This window comes from Phoca vitulina, unplaced genomic scaffold (assembly GCF_004348235.1).
Source record: "Phoca vitulina isolate PV1807 unplaced genomic scaffold, GSC_HSeal_1.0 scaffold1872, whole genome shotgun sequence".
In the NCBI taxonomy this organism is placed as follows: Eukaryota; Metazoa; Chordata; class Mammalia; order Carnivora; family Phocidae; genus Phoca; species Phoca vitulina.
The window spans coordinates 1-4,155 of NW_022591559.1; the positions used below are offsets into that span (position 1 = coordinate 1).

Here is a 4,155-nt window from a genome sequence, read left to right on the forward strand (position 1 = left end):
TCCGCTTTGGCTCCAAGGCCCCTGCCTTGCCACGGCCAGCCGCCCGCCGGCCCTACCAATCCACCCGCCCTGCTGGCAGCACCCTCAAAACGCTGCGCACCTCCTTCCCTCCCTCACACACGCGCTCGGCCTCGGGCCACGCTCCGGCTCCGGGCTCCCATCGGGCCTGGGCACGACGGCCCTGGAGCCGTGCAAAAGGTTGGCCAGCTGCGTTGGCCGGGAATCGAACCCGGGTCAACTGCTTGGAAGGCAGCTATGCTCACCACTATACCACCAACGCTGCACAGCCCGGGCCGCCCCGAGACGCCGGCGCAGGGTTCGCAGAGGCGCCCTCACGCCTTCTCGCCGCCGCCTGGGCCGCCTGGCGCAGCCCTGCCCCGACGTGCCGCCAGTCCGCAGCTCTGCGCTGCCGCACGCGCCAGCAGCGGCCGCCCCAGCCCCAACCCCAGCCCCAGCCCCGCCAGCCCGACGCCGCCGTGCGGCTCCGCAGGCCCGACCGCCCGCCGCCCGCCGCCCGCCTCTGGGGGGCGCTCTGGCCGCCGTGCCGCTCCCCCGGCCCTCGGCTGCCGGCCGGGCATTCCCCGGCCCGCGAGACACGCTGCCCTCCGGCGACCCGCTCGCCCGGGCCCTTCTCCGCGGACTGCCCGGCGAGGCCACATCCCGCACCCACAGAGGACCCGACCCAGCCGCCGCCCACCCGTCCCCCGCGCCCACCCCCACCCCCATCCAGCACCGGGCAGCGTCGCGTCACCAAGGAGCCCGTTGCGGCCAGTCACTCGTCAGGCGCCGGGGGCACGACAGGAGGCCCTGGCTGGGCCGTGGCGACCCCGCACGCGCGCGCCCGGGCTCACGAGGAAGGGAAACGGGTGGGGGCGGTCGACGGTGGGCAGGCCGGGCACCCGTCGTCGCCCCGCGCCTCTCGCCGGACGCGGGAGGGACGAGAAGAAGGGCCCTGGGGGCAAGCGTTTGGACAGAGCGGCGGTGGCGCCGGCCACCAAAAAGGGCGTCTTGCCTCCCCGTCGGGGAATCGAACCCCGGTCTCCCGCGTGACAGGCGGGGATACTCACCACTATACTAACGAGGACGGCGGCGGCGGCCACCCGGGCGCCCGACCCCTCTCTGCCTGCCCGCCCACGCCTACCCCTGCCCTCGACGCCCTGCCTTCCGCAGGCGCCCGCCACGTGCCACACCCGACCCGACCCCAAACCAACCGCGCCAGCCCGCAGAGCAGCCCTCCCATCCCGACTCGGAGTGGACCCCAGGCCCGGGCCCCGGACCCGGACGGCGCGGAACACTCCGAGTGCGCCGGCGCCTAGGGCCTGCCGGGCGCCGATCGCGCAGGGAGAAGAGGCCCGAGCGGGAAAGCAAGGATGCGAGCAGGAGGACGGGCGCCCGGGATGGGCAGGGGCGGCGGAGGGAGGGCGGCGAGGACCTAGTAGGGGTGGGGGGGCGGCGGCGGCGAGACAGGCTGGCCCGACGCCGGTCTCTGGGTGCGGGGCCGCCATGTGCGAGGAGGCGGGGCGGGGCGGGGCGAGGCGGCGGCGGCGGCGGCGGCGCCAGGCGAGTCGGCTGGCGCTGCTCCTGGTCGGCCGGGGCGCGCGTCCCGTCCCTTGCGCGCCCACACAGCCGCCAGCCGCCACCAGCGTCCGCGCCGGGTCCCAGCCAGGCGGCGGCGCCGCGCCCAGGCCCGCCGTCAGGATGGCCGAGCGGTCTAAGGCGCTGCGTTCAGGTCGCAGTCTCCCCTGGAGGCGTGGGTTCGAATCCCACTCCTGACACGCCCACCTTTTGGCCCGCCCGACCAGGGCACCGGACTCCGGCGGGCCTGGACCACGCCCTCTCGCAAGCCCGGTCCTGCCTCACCCGCCGCTCCTGCCTTGCACCCTAGCAGAAGGGGCCCAGTGCCGCGCCCTGACGCCTCGACGCTCCTGGCCACAGGCTTGGCGCACACACGCCCTCCCCCACCAGTTCCCGCGCCTTTCCCGCCCGATCCCACCCCCCCCCCCGCAGGCCTGGGGAACTTCGCAGCACGTCTCTCCTCACCTGCTTTCCGGGGGCTGCGTTTTGCTTCCTTCCTCGCTCCCGCTCCCGCTCCCGCTCCCGCTCCCGCCCACTCCCGCGGCCCCCTGCAGACCAGCCCGCTGCGCAAATGCCCAAAGCCCTCCGCATTCCGTTCTCCAGCAGACTGGTGCCTGGTGAAGAGCGCCTCGCTCTCAGAGCCGTGCACTCCCGCCACCAGGAGCACACCGTCCCACAGAGAGCCCGTCCTTTCCGCCGGCCCCCATTCCCTTCTCTCCACCCCCTGCTCAGGTGGCCCGAGGTGCCCACGAGGATTTGCCACCTTGATGACGCTTTACCCTGGCCACACCTGCCTGCCTCCCTCCCGGGACACAGGCTGCCCGGCCACCTGCTCGCCGGCCCACGACAGGGCCCTCCCTTCAGTGGGCCTGGCCCGGGAGGCCAGCCCGGGAAGGTGGCTCCCGTGAGCGCTGAGCCGAAGGAAGCCCTGGATCCCCAGGCCACCCACCTGGGCGCCCCAGCGCATCTCCGCGCCGGCAGCCGCTGCCCAGCCGGGACCCGAGGACCCCAGCGCGCTCCCTCACCGCGCTGTCGGCCAGCTAGCCAGCAGCCGCTCGGCCAGAGCGCTCCCGCGAGCCGAGATCGCGCTCCGGCCTCACAACCACCGCCGCCCCCTCCCCCCCCGCCCACCGCCGAGCTGGCCCCCTAGGGAGCGCTGCGCGCCCGAGCTCAGACACGTCGCTTCGCTCTCCTGGCCTGAGCGGCTCCTCGGCGGCGCCGGCGGCGCTACGGGGCCTCCATCTCCTACACACAACACACGCGCCCGCGGACACCCACACACCCCACCCCGCGACAGCCCACCCCACGGCACCGCACGTGCGCACACAACCGGAGCTCCGGTCCCCAGCCCCGCCCGCCCTCGCACACTCTGCCCCGGCCACAAAGCCCTCGGCCCAAGGGGCTCTGGGTGGCGGCTGAGAGGAGCCGCTGAAGGCAGCGGCAGGGCTCAGCCGCGCCTGCCACGGGGTCCCCCGCGCTGGGTGGGATTCGGGCGCTGGCCAGCCTGGGTCCGGCTCCCGGCTGCCCCTGGCGACCCCGGCAGGGCAGCGTCTCGCCGCGGCCCTGGACCGAGGACAAAGCACCGCATGAGCCTAGTCGGCCACCGTGCGTCCGCGCCGCGCTCGGCCCGCGTGCGCCGCTCCCTAGGGCTCTGGACGTGCCGGGAGCGGCTGGTCCACACCGCCCGTCCGCCTCCTGCTCAAACGAAGCCGATGCCCCGAACCGGCCCGGACCCGTGTCTGGCCGCCGCTGGCGAGCGCCGCTGGGGAAGCCGTCTGGGGAGCGGCGCCATCGGTGCATGGGTGGCTCAGTGGTAGAATTCTCGCCTGCCACGCGGGAGGCCCGGGTTCGATTCCCGGCCCATGCAGCGCGCCGTCCCCTTTTGGCCGGCCCCGCAGCCCCAACACGCGCGCGCCCGCGCCCCCGGCTTCCTCTCGCCCACGCTCAAGGCGCCTGGCCTGAACCAGCTCCGCCCCGGACCCAGCCGGAGCCCGCCCCTGCCCTGCCGCCCGTTCCCTTCCTCTCGGTCCCTCTCGCCCAGGGGACCAACTCCACCCAGCGCCCGAGGCCCCTGGCCCGCCCACACGCCTCCCTTGCCCCTTTTCTCTTCAGGACCCTGAGCACCCCGCTTCGCTCACCCGCTTCCCTTCCAGCAATGCTTCCCCGCACCACCACACCCCCGCACGGCGCCGCGCCGCACCAGAGCCCACGGGGCCGCGCCCCACCTCCACGCCTTTCATCACGGTTCCTCCCTCCCTGTCTCACTCTACCCACACTGCCAAAATCCTCGTCTCTTTGCACAACCAGGGGCAACCAAGTTGCCACCCCTAGCCCTGATCCGTCCTATTCTCCTCCAGGGACCCTCACAAACTCACTGGGGTGCGCCAGGAAGACCAGATGCATGGCACCACATCCTCCCGACGCGCGCCCTATAGTCTCTTGAGGCGCCGCTTGGCCGCAGTGGCCTCCAAACTCCGCCGCTCCTGCAACGCTAGGACCCCCGCCAACACCAGGTCCACCACCGCCCGCGCCGGCACTAGCACCAGCAGCACCACTCTCCCCATCCGCCGCCGCCGCCAC

The 4,155-nt window shown here is 74.3% G+C and overlaps 4 non-coding genes across 4 annotated transcripts; 2 read left to right on the top strand and 2 right to left on the bottom strand.

The window, feature by feature from the left end:
• Positions 1-208: 208 nt before the first annotated feature.
• On the bottom strand, positions 209-280 carry TRNAG-UCC. The gene has a single exon. It is a non-coding gene; the product is annotated as a tRNA-Gly (tRNA).
• A 732-nt stretch (positions 281-1,012) lies between these two features.
• Positions 1,013-1,084, bottom strand: TRNAD-GUC. The gene has a single exon. It is a non-coding gene; the product is annotated as a tRNA-Asp (tRNA).
• Positions 1,085-1,692: 608 nt separating this feature from the next.
• TRNAL-CAG lies at positions 1,693-1,775 on the top strand. Its single transcript has one exon. It is a non-coding gene; the product is annotated as a tRNA-Leu (tRNA).
• A 1,596-nt stretch (positions 1,776-3,371) lies between these two features.
• Positions 3,372-3,442, top strand: TRNAG-GCC. The gene has a single exon. It is a non-coding gene; the product is annotated as a tRNA-Gly (tRNA).
• Positions 3,443-4,155: the final 713 nt, after the last annotated feature.